This window comes from Helicoverpa zea, chromosome 10 (assembly GCF_022581195.2).
Source record: "Helicoverpa zea isolate HzStark_Cry1AcR chromosome 10, ilHelZeax1.1, whole genome shotgun sequence".
Classification (NCBI taxonomy): domain Eukaryota; kingdom Metazoa; phylum Arthropoda; class Insecta; order Lepidoptera; family Noctuidae; genus Helicoverpa; species Helicoverpa zea.
In genome coordinates this window covers 12,249,584-12,267,108 of record NC_061461.1, presented here as the reverse complement: position 1 = coordinate 12,267,108, position 17,525 = coordinate 12,249,584, and the positions used below count along the sequence as shown (strand labels likewise).

The following is a 17,525-nucleotide window of genomic DNA, read 5'->3' as shown; positions in this document are numbered from 1 at the left end:
TACATTTTGTTTTTAAAATGAGTTTACAAATATTAATTGCTCAAATGAAGTATAGCTATGTACTTAAAAGTAGGTTATTCTTTTTGTACAAAGTCTTAAAATACAATAGGCTATGTGTATGTTTTAAATGGTCCATGGCAGTAATTTTAAACATAAAGACTTGCTATGATTATTTATAAGTTTTGTTAAGCTATTTCTGTATGCAAACGCGAATTATAAATGAGGTAGCCGTCATAAACAAGTTTACAGGCGATAAATTATTTTCAATAAGCCAGCATTGAACGTTTTCAATATACTTTTGCAGAAATGCGGTGAAATTGAAAAGTCGTATGCTTTTAAATGTTTTTGGTTTGTGTAAATATTGTTGAAAACGGACCAGTGGGTAGTAATTAACAAAATCGTAGAATAAAAATATTGATCCTATTTAAAAAGAACGTCAAAGAAACTGTCAATAGCAAAATTAAAAAGCCTCCTACATTTGTTCAGAATATAGGAGGCTTTTAATTGCCCTCTAAACTCATATTTCACAAAAAAAATATTGTAAAAGCAAATTATAAAATCCCAGGCTAATTAATAAAGAAATATTGCTTATTTGTTGCCCACTTCCACTTAATTATGTTTCGCTAAACGCCTGAGAAAACGTTAAAATATTAGCCTGTTATCATAAAGGGAATTAAAAATGTCCGCTTCGGCTAATATAGGCTATTTCTCAGATTACGTAGCATATTCAATGGACCAATTGTTTTTAACGTCCACGACACGATCACGACACGTGAAAAATATGTACTTATTTTTTTATAGGAATTTTGTTACGACTGTTTATTTGATCAAATTAAATTATATTTTTAAGGTGTGAGGTTTCTTATTTACTTTTTATATTATATAATTATTTAACTACGGATACGAAGCGAATTTTCATTGAAAGAAATCAAAGTTTTCATGGACATATGAGACTAAGTCCGGTTTAAGTTAACTGACATTTATAAAACACTAGCTTTTGCCCGCGACTTCGTTCGCGTGGAATAGTGGCATCCGGCAGATTTTTGATTTGAACAATAGATGGCGCTGTATGTCCGGAATAAATTGTATTTTTTATTTTTATTTTTTGTAATAAAAACTATCATATGTCCTTCTCCTAGCTCTAAACTATCTCCCTGGCAGTTTTCAGCTAAATCGGTTCAGCCGTTCTTGAGTTATAACTGGTGTAACTAACACAACTTTCTTTTATATATATAGATTTTAAATTATTATTTAAAGCAACTCTACTGAATATCTAATATTTTTATTCAGCAGAATTAAAAGTCCTCAAAATTGGCCATTACGTCTCAACATTACAGGGCTCTCGAAAAAATAATTAAAAGTACCGTTTAGCAGCAAGGGCGATAACTTATCCGGGTCACTGGTGCCGGTTTAAAAAACCGGATGGGGATAAAAATGAATGAGGCTTATTCCCCTCTGCAAAATTGAGGGTGTTAAGGAAAATCGACAAAGGGTCGACGGATAGATAAGTTGTCAGTTTAATTGTTTTTTCTTTTCCAAGTTTTTCAAAGAATTTCGTTAATATGTTTTGTTTGGGGAATATTTATTTTCGCAATCGGTGAAAATTACATATTTTTGTTATATTCAAATAGTTTAATAGTGATGTCACTCACATATGCTTGAGTATCCTGTATCGATTTTATGACTCCTCGGTACTTACCTGTAAAACAAAAATACATTGTTAATTTGACACTCATAAAAAAATTGAGGACAACGTACTAAAATAAAGACTGATAATTCTTCAACAAATAAGAATTTCTACAAACTTATCCTGAAATCAACATTTCATCAAATAAAAATCAATTCATCTTCCGCAATCCAAGTCCCCAACGCCTAATACACTGCTAAAAATAACCCCATCAGCATCGTAATAAAACAAACGAAACTCTCAGGAAGTGTTTTCAATGAAAAACAGAAGTTTGTGAAGTTTCCGAATATTTCACGTTTCAAGTTTAAATGAACTGGTTGCGAAGCTTGACAGCTTGCTTCACGCTGTTTTGGAGGCTTAAGAAATATATTTGGGATTTGTTGTTGAAATTAGGAATCAATTTTGGAAGATTTGAAGTTCATATTACAGTAAGAAAATATTTTATTTATTTATTTATTTATATACAACAACATTATCAATATCATTACAGGTTTCCCTAATACAAAATTATAATATTTTCATTTATACATTTATGCATACTACTGTGTATATAAGTATGTAGTTTTTCCAAGATTAAGACCCGATTAACGATAACTAAACCATAACTAGCCATATAATTTGCTGTTCAAGTCGTTCATTGGTCAAATCGGCGATTTGAGAAAATAGTTCGGTTATCGTTATAGTTAGATAATGCAACTCACCTTAAGGATAGCATTTATCAATTATTTTGCTTACAACAATAAAAATAGTCACTTAGGTATATTACTCGTTACAAATTCAGCACATAACGACTCAAACAAACCTACATTAAATAAAACCAGCGTTCCACAACAGAATACTTGTAACAAAACACCCAAGTAACTCTACAGAGGTTCCATAAGATAGACGAAGATAAAGCTCTGCTTCATAAGGCACATTAATTGCCCTCATCATTAAATGCTGGATTCTATTCATTAAGGTTTACTGAAAGAAGCCTTTTGCAGAGCGAAACATTTTCGCAAGGACAAGTGAGCATAATACACCTCTTTATGCTTTTTGTTGTGGTACAAGTTGTAAACTGAAAAATTTTTAAAGCGAGAATATAAAAATAAATAAATCAATTTTGTTTCTTTTAATTTGTGTTTAATTCCGCGTTAAATTTGAGAAATTCTCGAACAAACACTACTTTTATGTCCGAATACTCAAAAATTTTCGCGCTCGCTTCGCTCGCGGTTGCTTTACTTTACACTTTGATTTTTTATCACATACAGCTACTTTTAATGTCCGAATACTCACAAAAATTCACGCTCCCTTCGCTCGCGGCTTCTTCACTTAACAGTTGCCTTTTATCATATATGTTTAGGACTTTTAGTGATCCAAAACTCAAAAATTTTTGGCTTACTTCACTGTACAGTTGTTTTCATTGTCAGTGTCAACATTTTTTAGTCTACCCTAGCAAAAAGGTAGCGTCGTTTTTTAAGTCCTTTTATTAATAAGAAAGTAACTTATAGTTTCCATATGAACTTTCTTTAAGTCAGTACTACTTTAAGTCCCAAAATTTTAATACATAGGCGTCAACAAAGAGTTATACGTACGTTTGGGCTAAATTTTAAGTAATTTTTCTTTTGAGTTCTAAAATATTACAAAAAATTTCGCGCTCTCTTCGCTCGCGTAATCAGATACTATGTTCCCGTATTTTTGCCATCACCAACGAGCAATAACTTATGTACGTTTGGGGTACATTGTAAGTAATTTTTGTTTTGAGTTCTGAAATATTACAAAAAATTTCACGCTCGCTTCGCTCGCCTAATCAGAAGCTATGTTCCCGTATTTTTGCCATCACCCACCAGCAACAACTTATGTACGATTGGGCTACATTTTACGTAATTTTTGCTTTGACTTGTTAACTATAAAAAAAATTCGCGCTCGCTTCGCTCGCGCAATCGGTAACTGCGTATGTCTCTGTTTTACCTATGGGTTTGAATTGCAATTGGAGGGCGCCGTAGAAATCTCGCCCAGGGCGCTGGTAGAGTTAAAACCGGCCCTAAATAGAAACGTATAATAGTGTTATTCAGTACTGGCTTCTGCCAGCGACTTTAATCTAATTTGTAATTATTTTTATGAATAAAAACTTGGCAGTGTTAATTGTTTTGTTTGTTTTTATTATTTTAAAGAATCCGTCTTCAGGTCGCCATGGAACAGGGCCTCGCGAAATCTGTCTTGCCCACATCAAATTTAGGCCTTGCCCCGCCACTGCCTACAGTTTAACGTGCCATCCGAAACACAGTCATTGGTGTCTAAGATATACTTAGAAAGTACATACAAACATAGAAAAGTTGCATTGGTACTTGCCTGACCTGGGATCGAACCCGCGCCCTCACACTTGAGAGGTTGGTCTTTTACCCATTAGGCCACCACGACTAGGTATCACAAACAATGTATATTATGTTTTTATAAATTGTAGAATACAATAGCAAAATATAGCTTAATAGAGACAATAGATGTTAATTTACAGGACATTCAAAAGATTATTTCACCAGTAGGTATATAAAAAGAGCTATAATAAGGAGGCAGTAAAAAAGAGAATGCACTCTTTTAATGATTATACGTGCCTTACAGATTTTTTAGGGTTCCGTACCTCAAAAGGAAAAAACGGAACCCTTATAGGATCACTTTGTTGTCCGTCTGTCTGTCTGTCTGTCTGTCTGTCTGTCTGTCTGTCTGTCAAGACCCTTTATCTCAAGAACGCGTGGACGTATCAAGATGAAATTCACATGAAATGCTCAGGTCTGTTGTCCCTTTAAGCTGTGAAAATATCAAGCTTCTAAGCCAAGCCAATCAAAAGATACAACCGATTATGTCGATATTTTCAACAAATTCTCGACACTCGCAAAGGAATCAAAACCTACAGGGTACTTCCCGTAAACTCAGAGTCTTGAAATTTGGCATGAAGTATTGTCATATAATGCAAATATAGGAAAAATTACGAAAATCTCATTTTTTTATATAGTTATATAATATAAAAAAATATATTTTAATAAAATGAAACTTACTACCTTATTTCTCACGAACGAATAAAGGTATCAAATTGAAATTTATACCAAATACCTAAGTCTATTGTCCCTTTAGGCAGTGAAAAAAACAAACTTCTAAGTTAACGCGATCAAAAGATACAGCAGTTATACCGACACCTTAGACGAATTTCTGTCACACGCTAGGGAATCAAAACCTACAAGGTACTTCCCGTGAACTCAGAATCTTGAAATTCGCCACGAAGCAGCGTTATATAGTACAGATAAAGGAAAAATTGCGAAAATGATTAATTTGAAGTTACATAAAATATTAAAATATTATTTTTGCTTACACGACATAAAATATTTTTTTAATAATTATAAACTTACTAACTACCCTTTTTTACATGAACGCGTAGAGATATTAAAGTTGAAATTCATATCAAACACTTCTTAAATATAATTGCCACTAAACTATGAAAAATTTTAAATCATTCAAAGGTCATTGGGCACCTTAGTATGAAAACCATACCCACGGCGGATACGAACGAAATATAGCACAGTATAATGATAAAGGCTCTGATTTACTATGGCATTAGTCGCATCTATGTGAACCGTGAGAATCTAGAGAAAATCAGGTGTAAACATCAAATATTTTCCTCATTTCAATGGGGAATTTAAACGACCAAATTTGACGGATTTGAGAAATCATTTCTTTGTAGTGAAAGAGTATACTCGCCGTTTATTTCCATTGTCATCAGGTCAGGATCTGATGATGGAAATCCTGAGAAATCGAGGGCAACTATAAAAAATTGTAGGCATGCATAGGATTAAAACTTGATTCTCAGATGTATGTCTGGTGATACTATCAAACAGTGAAAGTTTAGAGCTTACCTGATGATGGAGACGTGAGAAAGTCGAGAGAACTCTATGCATGTTTAAAAAAATAATAGATCCCATTAGTAGTGAATTCTCATCACCTAAAATAAAATAAGCTCCAACACAAGGTTACGTTATAAATTGTAAAGGAGTTCCCATAACTATATCTGATCTTTGCTATCGATCCCACAATGGCAGTTAAACCTATCTATGTGGAAAGTCTTCGCCAATACGAATAAAATAAGCCCAAACACGTGGTAGTTGCAACATACCATTCAGGAGTTCCCTCGACTCTCTGTAGTCTCCATAATCAAATCAGCTCCAAACCTTCACTGTTTACAAGTACCCTCAAAAATACACTCACATGTCTGGTTTTGACTCGATGCGTGACTACAATATTCAAGAGTTGCCCTCGATTACTCAGGGTTTCCAGATCCTTTCTTTATGAAAAGTCTTTAACAATAAAAACTAGCATTGCAACCTGTAAAATCCTCTGAAACTGCTTGTCTATTATATTTTTCAAACGATCCTGGACATTCAAAGAAACGTCATACCATTCTCCACGATTTAAAACTACTTTGATTCATGTCCGCCACTTTTTACAAAGCGGGTCAGATATGCCCAATGACCTTTAAGACATAATTAGTTATTTTCAATCAGATTTCTGAATGATGACTATAAAATGTTGTATATAAATAACTTTAATAAAATAACTTTTACAAGGTACTGGCCTACTATTTTAGTTATATTATAAAATAAAAAATATTAGCTATTTTGACTCTCACGAAATTACCATAACTATGATTGTTCTAAACTGAACGGTTGGCGCGAGACTCACTTTTTATCTAACCAGGATTTGTACGGAACCCTCGGTGCGCGAGTCCGACTCGCACTTGGCCGGTTTATTGCCTCATTTATCTGTTCTAGAACTGTAACTTTTAGGGATTGTTCACACCAAACGTATTGTCCGCCGCTGACTGTGAGTATACTCACTGTCTGCCCCAGTGTGAACGTCGACTCAATCTGCAGTACGCGTACTCACCAAGCCGACAATAGGCTATAGCGTACGATGCGCTACATGTGTGAACAAAAGAATAGGCTCTTGTAGGTTCACACTAGATGCGTACGCTGAGCGGCTGACTATTCTACACATAAAAGGGCTCAGTATTTGAAGTTGCACTTAGTATTTTATAAACGATAAAACTAGCGTAATTTATTTTTTCAAATCAGACGTTTTACTGATATTTCAATTAAATGATGCGCATTCAGATAGTTGCCATTTGCGAAGCTCTAGAGGAAGACGAAAATAATAAAAAGAAGAGATTGTGGGTACATCCCTTAAATTTGAAGAGATGTTTTCTTGGTCAATTTCATACTTTATATTTCGAATATAGACTTTATCCAAATAAGTTCAAGAAATATTTTCGTATGACAGTAAAACATTCGATGAGTTACTATCTTTAATACGTTTAAGTCTTTGATTTAAGTTTATATAAAAGGGACACTAATTATCGACGTGCTGTACCGAGGCGCGGCGGTGCGTACGCGGCGGAGCGGCGCTATTCGGCAACTGCGTCCGCGTAGCCAATCCGCGTCCGCCGTGCATAGTCGCGTAGTAAAATAATCGGCCACTGAGAGTCAGCTACAACAGACGACGTAACAGCGTATAGTCGGTTCGGTGTGAACGACAATTTCAATATATATGGAAAAGCAATAAACTGCGTAACGCGCGCTCACAGTCAGCGGCCGACAATACGTTTGGTCTGAACGATGCCTTATAAACATCTGACTTTAGTTTAAGTACTAGAATAATAATGGTGTCCCAGCTAATTATCGGCCACGGTAATTGTTCTGATATAAGTATATCGGCCAGCTATGCAGGACATATTACAGTGCACGAGCATTTGCGCAGACACAGGTGCACTCACTATTCCTTCACTCTTATAGCCCGATAGGATGGCAATTGGCAATCCGACACGACCGAAGAGCGATCAGGCGCAGGACCGACATTAACGTGCACGGTTGTACCTATCAATCAACTTCTTCCAGCCTTTCACTTACGCCTTGGACCATACCTATCTAGGGATGTATTCACAACGGCATTGTGCGTTTTACTTGCCAGCAATAATGTTCGGGAACCTTCGATTAAAAGCCCCTTGGAGAACATAACATTTTATATTTACTGCCCACTTTATGATTGAGACTCGCTTTGAATTATTTTAACGTTAAAACGTAAATTCTGGATTGCCATTAAAATAACGTGGACTGGGGCGGTTGGCCTAATAAACTGAAGGTCTGTTATGTAAGCTCTTACGACTGAATCGGTTACTAGGATTTTCAATCTATGCTAACGTCTTCTGATGATTAATTTTTTAAGTATTTTAGTACACAATACAACGACAATCAGAAAAAAATACCAATAACTGATTAGGTATTCAATGTTAAATCATTTATTTCATTTAGGCCTTTACAAGCACTTATGAACGTCAAAAATATAATTAAGTTTGATTCTAGTTTTACACTTTCAATTCCTAAAATAAACATCAACAAAAAAGTTCTTTCTCAAAAACCTTGTCCTTTCTGCATCTCTATCTATACACACAATCTTTATTATTTTACACCACCGCAAAAAGGAGAGGGGAACAAAAGCAGCAATCTAATCTCAAAGATAAAAGATTAAATCGGAGCAATGTTTCGAAGGTACCTTTTTTATTATCTGTCACATAAAGCTTCAGTTTGATCATCAGAGCAACAGGTTGACCATAAGTTTTCATGGGGATACCATGATAGTGTAGCCTGATGCTTGGGGGAGTTTAATGGTTTTTAACAATAGTTAGGATTTATGTTATTTGAGGTTATAGAAACAGTAGAGATGTCAATTGTTATCGATAGATACTTTTTGTCGATATAAAGAAATTGTGGATTTTAAACCCTGGTTTAAAGTCCCTTCTTAACAGAAAAATAACAACTCTAATAAAGTTGAAATCACTTCACATAAATATTTTTTCTGGTCTTACAAGTAACGAAAAATATTATCTACATATGTACATGCCTTTTTTCTAATGGAATACGACCTCTTACTACTGCATTTGCTGCAAACATTCATTAAATAAAAAAAATCCTTTGATGTTCTATCTTAATTCCTCAAGCTTCATGCTCAAAGTACGTTTGACTTTAAAGCGGCTGACACCGTTCTAGCCGTCTATGTGTGTGAAGGTATGAAGCAGTTTTGAAGCGCTTTAAATTCTAACGAAACGATGCGCCGTACTTCACTCTGCTAAATACTTGACTGTCGACACCGATGTAGAGATGTGAAGTGTCGATATATCGACATATTTTTTTAAGGTTTGCTATTGAAAAATTATCATTTGTTATTTAACTGTTCAGCTTTCGTCAAAAAAATATATAGAGATTTAATGCAAATAATTTATAAAATTAGGTAACGACTTGACGATTAATATGTAGATTTTAAATCAGTAATATCATTACATTCACAAACATGGTATGCTTAAAATCTTGCACACAGTAAATAATATATGTAGGAATATAATTGAAAAGTACCGAAACTTATCCAATAGATTATGCAGAAGTGCAGTTTAAATGGCTGTGACATTCAACGCCAAAACTTTTGCCGTAAATCGAAGCCTTGCATGCATTGATTTTCGATTAAATTGCTGTCGTTTCTGGATTAAAGCACCCAGTTACTACATTACAAGTATATTTATAATTGTAAACTCATATTAAATAATTTCTTATTAATTAAATAGTGCATAATTAAAAATAAAATGTACCTAAGTGCTCCAATGAATGAACTCATCTAATGCTCTAGATGTTGATTTACCATCATGATTATAACAACACATAAACTGGCAAGAATTATGGAACATTATTAAAAAATAAAATAATAAAATATCGATACAACACTCGGCTCATCACTAAAACTTGCTGAAAGGCCGTATCGCATAAAGTTGTTTTAAAACAAAATTGGCTCGCAGTCAGTGTGCCAAACTACCAACTGGTAACCCCCAGGGTGAGTTTTATTTTATTTATTTGTATTACAAATTAACACTGCTATATCGTGTTTAATTACAACAGTCACAAGTGGTGTTGTGGGAGTTTGGAAATTTTGCTCTCGCTGTGGGATAAGTTTAGTAGTTGTTACATAGCTGGTGGTCTGCAGTTGCTGTAAAAAACTGCCTTAACTACAGATGTGGCCAGTTATTTTGCAAAAAAATAGAAGAAGAAATAGAATTCCTCGATTTATAAAACACCTAACTAATATACAATTAGAGAAAAAGGTAATGACAATGTTGGTAGAAAAACCAAGACATTGAAAAGAGAATTTAAACAGGGTGGATTGAACCATGTTTCTATGTATTTAGTTAGATACAAGGTGAACTAATCTGTTTCTTTTAACGTGTTTTGCTTTGAATAAGACCGAAATGTTTTAGTGGTCCATTAGTGCTAAACAATGGACTTACATGAACTAAAGCCTAAGCTGACTTTACTTAGGTTAAAGAAAACAAATCGTTTTTACTTTGAGTCTTGTCATGATTTTTATGCAAGAAAACCTTTATGTATTTTTGGTTTTTTTTTTTTGGGATACAAAAATATATAATATATTTAATAAAAATATATATCTTCTCCATTAATTTTACGATACTTACAACTTATATGACTTCGATTTAGTTTAAAAAATGATTCGTCAAAGAACCTCTACAGCTTTGCAAAACCGTTCACAACTGAATCTACTTAGTACCCGTACGTCAAACGACGATAATGAAACATCTAGTTTAATAAATCGGAATCAAATAAACTTACCAACATCAAAAACACATCATATAAAACAAACAAGACAGGTATCCACACTCTATAAACTCTTGCAAATAGATCCGATGGGATCATCCGACGAGCGAGTCAATTCGTCTAGTCTCGCTATCGGCATCTCAGGTCAGATCTATAAAGATTCCCCGCGGTCCATTAGAGGGAGGTAACTTTGAGTGATTGATACAGAAATACTGGTTGACGGTGAATGTGAAATATTGAACTTCTGTGTGACAGGAGTAGGTAAATGAAAACGAATGTGATGAATATCATAAGTGGTGTGAGTGCCTAAACACCTATTCAATTAATTTTTCTGAATACTGTAATAAAAAACTGTCCGATTATCTTTTTAAATTAGCAATTTACTACCATTAAAAAAAACTACGTGTGCCCTTTTTTGTTTCTAAATTGCCATATTATCAAACTGGGTAAGTAATGTAGTTGACATTGATTTCACAGTTGAAAATTGGAATTAAATGTGTTTCTATTTAATTGCTAGCAACTGTACTTTGTTGGATTTTCATATAACATACCTTCTTCAGCTCAGACTGTAATCAAACCTCATTCCTAAGGTACTCTTATAGCCACTACTTCGATTTTTATATTGGCGCTTCTGTCTTCACTTGCATCATGTACATTTGCTCCGGACGCATCCCGGACGGCGCCCGGACGTAACCCGGACACCGGACAGTCATCCGTCCACTTGTAATCGCAGTTATCTAGAATTGAGATCAGCTCAACTGCCAACTGGATTCACTGGGATGTCTCGATTTCCACATGGATTCCGTTTATTTCCGAAATTTTCGCTTTTAATAGCATTGTATTTTTGTTCTCAGTTCTACAATAATATCGGGCATCGGATTTACATACAATTTGCATGTTCAGACGTTTTAACCGTACAACTTAAAATTTTAATAGGAATCTGAGTTCCTAATTGAAATGGGTATGTTGGAAGGAACTATGTATGACATATCTCATACATATTTAATTTTATTTCATGGAACTGTTTTTGGCACCAACGTTTTTTTATCAGCAGAATTTAAAACCAAGCTATATAATTATCTTAGACTAGTTCCCGCTCGCGGTTTCACTCAACTTCTATGTACATATATTTGTTAATCGGATATACCTACCTATAACTATTTTACCGCCAAGTTTCATCAAAATCCACAAACATTCACATTTAAATAGCATCAAAACTTACCGTAACGATAAGACCACCTAAAAATTTAAATTCAAATCCACATTCGAATTCAATTCGAATCTGCCAATAGCAAAGCATACGGTCACGATAACACTTGGTCCAGCCATATTGGGTATTAGCCGATCTCGTACGAATTTCACCGATCACCGCCGATGTCACGGTATCAACGGTCTTAGAGGATTTGTACGGATCCCGCACGGGACGCGAAGGATTTTATTTTTACGTATTGGATTATTGATAGGCGAAGTGGGGATTTTGAACATGCTATGGGTCTTGGACATGAGTACCTACCTAAGAACAATATGGATACATTTGGTGTTGACTCCCAGTTCACCTAAAAAAATACTTAATAAATAGACTTATGAGTCACTGATAAAATATGGTATGTTATCAAAAGACCTTAACTGCATGTTTAAAGAAAAATCTGTTTTCTTGCTTTTAACACTTACCGTCTTACCACAAAAACTTTTAAACGTCAGTTTATGCCTTGTCTAAAAAAATGTCAAATAATGACGTTGACATATGGTTCATTTTGCAGCCAAATTTTTTTTAGACAAGTGTAAAACAGGGGTTTAAGTTTTTGTAGTAAGGCCATTACAGTTTAGGCACCAGGATCATATACCTACGCTACATAACCCAGTTTCAAAATTATCGAACCCCGTTTTAAAGTGTTCCTTTCATAAAAAGCCGAGCAAAGCGCTTGAGACTTGACTGTTTGTCAGAACATTCCAGCATATCTGATTGAAATTGTTCTGAAACAGACCGCAGCGAGTTCTGACATAGTTCTGTTGTTATGTGGGCCAGGTATGGCGGTTATGAACAGCGTTTGTGTTGTATTGGGGTGCTGAACTCGATTTAGATGAGGATTATTATAATGCTGATGGGTAAGACTATTTTTAAATGAAATTTCGTTCTTAAAATAAAAGCTCTAAAGATGATATCTGTTCATACATACTTATAATAGTGTTTTTTGGTTTTCAACACAACTTTCACCCATGTCTGATGGAACTTCTTCACATTATTCAGATATAACCCTAATTGTTCCCATGTTTCAGTGTGTTTTGCTTGCCAGATATCATGTCTTACCATAAAAGAAAAGTAAACTTATACATTATAATATGGTAAGAATTATTTTATGTAAGTAATGGTACGAATTCTCTTAATCTAATCTTGGGCACACTCCATATTTATCTCTTTCGATCCCCACTTTTTTCCTAATATTCCTCTTATAAGCCCAGTTCTCAATATAAATTACCCTCGCCGTATTACACAACAAGCAACCGGTACCGACAGCAAGCACGTGACCATCCACGTGGAACCGCAACTTTACGGAACATTCGAGAAAGACACGTGGAGGAAAACTGGAACGAAGATCCTTACAAACGTGACTTACTGAAAAAATTTAAAATTATCCCACAAATCTGAGGAAAAAACAAAGTTAAGTCGTAATAACTACAAGAATAAATGTATGTCTTTTCTTAATTCCTTCTGTTTCTTTCCTTATCTTAGCATACAAAGAAAGTTCTCAAAACATGGACACTAGGTACTTTTCCTCAATGCAGATTAATTTCCTTCATAAGCAGGTTTTCTCGAGGTATTCTTGTAAACTACATTTTACATCTAGACAGAAGCACATTATTTCCTTCCCTCTCTGCTGGAAAAAAAGGTTCACAAATCGAAATTTTATGCAGCACCAAACGTTTAACAGTACAATAAACGTTGCATTTAATCCGATACAAAACTTACGCCATTTATTTGTATTTCATTTCGATGAACACTAGATGGTGCTGACACCAAGTCTAGTGTGCTACAAGTATTGTGCACTCGAGTGTACCTGATACTGAGCGCACGCTTTATTCAATGCAATCCATTCCTGTTTTCACATTTATCGAGATAAGTTGGGAATATGTTGCTAAGTAGCTGTAATAGCTATTTAGCCAGTTTTGCCCGCGTCCTGAGATAAATATTTCCCATACGTGGATAAAATATACATTATTTTAATCTGGGATAATGCAGCATAGGCACAGAATTTAGAAAATCGGGTCAGAAGTCTTAGAGTTTGATCTTCAAAAACCGATACGGGGATTTTCTACGTACCATCTGTAGATTTTTAAAATTGAAGATATTTTTGTAAATAACTTGTTTCATTATTGGATGGCTTTGTTTCGCAAGAAATATGTTACTTAAATAAAAAAACATGCCACTAACTTAAAGCTGCTATTGCCAGCTTTCAATTCCGTAATAAATATTTTCAGTTGCTATTTTTTTTCATATAATAAAAAGCACCTACTATTTGCGCTATTTCAATATGCCTGCACCTGACAATAGGTACAGTCACGTACATACTCATAGAAGTACAGTCGCGCATAATATTTACCGACAGCCTCGAGTCGAACGCATCCGGAGTTCTGCGAGCTATCTGCTCAAACCGTGTTGTGTCGAAGTGTACCTGTGCTCCAATAAGTACACTTAAATGCAACACGTTTATCAATAAAACAACATGGCTGCTTACTGTTCGTGAATGTACTAGGTAATGTACTAGGGAATTCTCTCTAGAAGGTATTATTATATTACCTAAGCTCACAAACTTATGTCATTTATCAAGTCACGTTACCAAGACAGAGCGATTTTTTTTACATTATAAAAAAGTACCCAACTTCAGCTTAAATATTCTAGTCAAAATGTTCAGACAGCGAAAATAAGAATCCTAGCTTTGTGGGTGTCTTTGAGAAAAAAGGTCACTTTTCAAACAGTGTATAAAAAATTAAGCGACAAAATTATATCTCAAATCACCATTTCACCTTAGGCAAGGAACGACCAAGACCTTTCTTTAAATTCCTGAATGGCAAGGAAAGAACGAATGAATGAATGAACCCTATAAAAGGTCACACTTATTCAATCAAATTCTAAAGCTATTGTATCGTCTACTTGACGAATGTGATTCGGGTAACTTCGGCAAACGTCGGGTAACTTCGGTTTGGGTTGGAGCGGAAAATTAATTTCCTTAGACATTGAATTGACCACGGATTGGGAAACAGACTTCAAGGTCTCATTTAATTGTTGGTTTTGGGTCGTCTAATTTTGGTCACGTTTGATTTATGACAATCTGTTCAAATACTCAGATATTTTAGTGTTTATGGTCAAAAGGGTGTACTCCACAACTATCATGACTTACTTTCTTGTTGATCACAATTTTTTTTTTCAATATTCACTTAATAAATAAATGTTTATTTCCAAAAAAAGAATAAGTACAGTTTACAATATAACATTGGCCCCAAACTACACTTTCATATAGACTCCTAAGACTTTGTATAAATAAGGCGTGTTAATCTGTTCTGCGAATAGCCAGAAACAAAAATATAAATCTCTTCTTTATTTCATTACATAGCTTTTAAAAACAAAAACATAAACCACAAAATCAAACGCGATTCCCAAAGTATCTTACTACAAAGCTACCATAACAACCGCGTATTAACCTACATAATAAGCTCATAAATCTCTCGTATGACTTAATCACACAAATAATAATATGCTCTGCTTTATACTAAAGTTTCCTCAAAAGCTGGACAAACAAACGAGACGGGTAAACCCAAACAGATACGTAAAATACACGATTTATTGAATACTCGTCATAACATACCGATTTGTGTTGTTAGTAACTAGCTTCCGCCCGTGGTTTCACCCACGTATCTTGAGTACTTCACGTACTTCATCGTACATCTTGCACGCGGATAATAAGTAGCCTTTTCGTTATCAACAGTAATATAATAAAGATATTTTTTTTTGTATTGGCTCCGAAACTGCTGAACCAATTTGAAAACCGATTTTTATTTCATTGTTGAAAAGCTCTTCATTTATAAACACTCTTCCCGAGTAACATAGGATACATTTTATCTCGTTTAGAGAACTGTCCCACGGGACGAGGGTGAAACCGCGGGAAAACAGCTGGTTCTTATATATAAGCTACATTACTGGTAGTTCCATCAAAATCCCTCCAATAGTTTTTACGTTTGAGAGTAATAAACATACCAACATACATCCTTACAAGCTTTCACATTTATAATAAGTAGGTACTAGTTTCGTCTAAAACACTAATAAATTGTGTATGAGAACGTAAATATATGAACATAAAATAATCTGGTGTTCAAAGAAAATATTATTATTATGCCCTATACAGTAAGCTTAGATTAGTACGAATCTAAAGATACAAGAAAAATAAATCAGCAATAGTAGGAGGAAAATCAGAGAGCGCCTAATCATAAATCGAATAACATTATGTTTATTTTCATAGCCACTTATGTACAGGAATAAGGTTGTTCGAATATACAAAATGTTGTTTTCATGTCATTAACTGGTATATATTGGTAAAATCTGTTCTAATATTATAAGGAAGCCGACACAACAGGAACTGGCTAGACAGATGATTATTATAAAGCTAAAGAGCTTCTTGGTTTATTCAGGAACGTCAGATTTAAAAATTCAGTGTTAGATAGCCCATTTATCGGAGAAGGCTTATCGAGGCAAGTAGTTCTCTTAGGACAAGTGTGCAACCGCTGGTGGAAATATATAAAGAATATAAAAAGACAATTCTCCAACACTATATAAAAAAAAAACCAAATCACCCTAATATTAAACCAATCCTTCTCAAATATAGCTCAAACTACAAGGGGTTGCCAAAATGAAAGCATAGTAAATGTTGATTTAGTTAGGGGGCACAAAGACGCGCCCTGGCGGCAAGCCAACGCGACGACACTTTATACTGGGCTGCCTTATTTAGCCAAGCCTAGGTTTTTATCTACATTTCCTAGAGGTCTGTGAATGGCTAACAGGATAACCGATATTGCTTGTAACCTTTCTTATGTCTGGAATTAACTGTGAATGCATTTGTGGTGACAATTTTTGATCCTGTGCCTGTAACTTTAAGTTATAAATATGCCTACTGAATCAATTTTTGATGAAATTTTATTTGGAGAAGCCAACTCGACACTATACCAGCCTTATTAAGCCAAGCCTAGGTTTTTATCTACATTTTCCTAGTTCTGTGAATGGTGAGGTTTGTAACAGGATAACCTAAATCTATATTGCTAGTGACCTTTTATCTGGAATTAACTGTGAATGCGTCTTCTTTGTAATAGTAAATATTTCTGATGATCCGGTATCTATAAGTTCTAGTTCTAGGTATATTGAATTAAGTTGAATTAAATGTTGTATGGAGATAGACTGTTTGGTAAGGGTTAAAAATAGATCATCCTTATTAATATAACAAATGGGAGAGCAATTGATTAAAATGCCTGATGCCTAAGAAAGTAAAAACGACATTATATCCCGTTGCGAGAGATAGTTCCCACTAGGACGCGAGCAGAACAAACGAAGAACGCCTGGAGTCAAGTGTAAATCGTCATTTCTTTTCGATGGAAACTGCACGCAAAAGTCATAAGTGAATTCTTCTCTGAAAAATTCACAGCGAGAAACCGACTAAAAAACGGAATATCCGCCCGCCATTTTTCCATACGTTAGAGGTATGTCCCGATCAAATATCGCTAATGCCATTTACCGTTGTGCCGCTACAAGCCACCGGTTGTGGATGTAGCTTAGATAACTCAGCCAACTGAACATGACATCTGTTCCTTCTGCTAAAGGTAACGGTAATAGAGAGCCGCTTATACTCGCAAGTTCAATATCGGACGATATTATGCTTGTGGTTGTCAATTTTGTCATGTGTGTATATAATGATGTGATCAAAAATGCAAATCAAAAATCATTAAAATAATATATTTATTAAATTAAACTTGAAGCTTGGAATATAAAAAGCGCATTGTTTTCTTTATTAATAATGTGATTAATATGTATTTTTATAAAATAAAATTACGAAATAAGGCAATCCGCCATGATATATTGAACACCAATCAGAGCTCGTGACGTCATTTCTCAAAACAACTCG

The 17,525-nt window shown here is 34.6% G+C and overlaps 1 protein-coding gene across 2 annotated transcripts in view; it reads right to left on the bottom strand.

Annotated features, from left to right (window-relative positions):
- Window positions 1–17,525, bottom strand: part of LOC124633647 — a 199,347-nt gene that overhangs the window by 84,656 nt on the left and 97,166 nt on the right. The window lies entirely within an intron of this gene.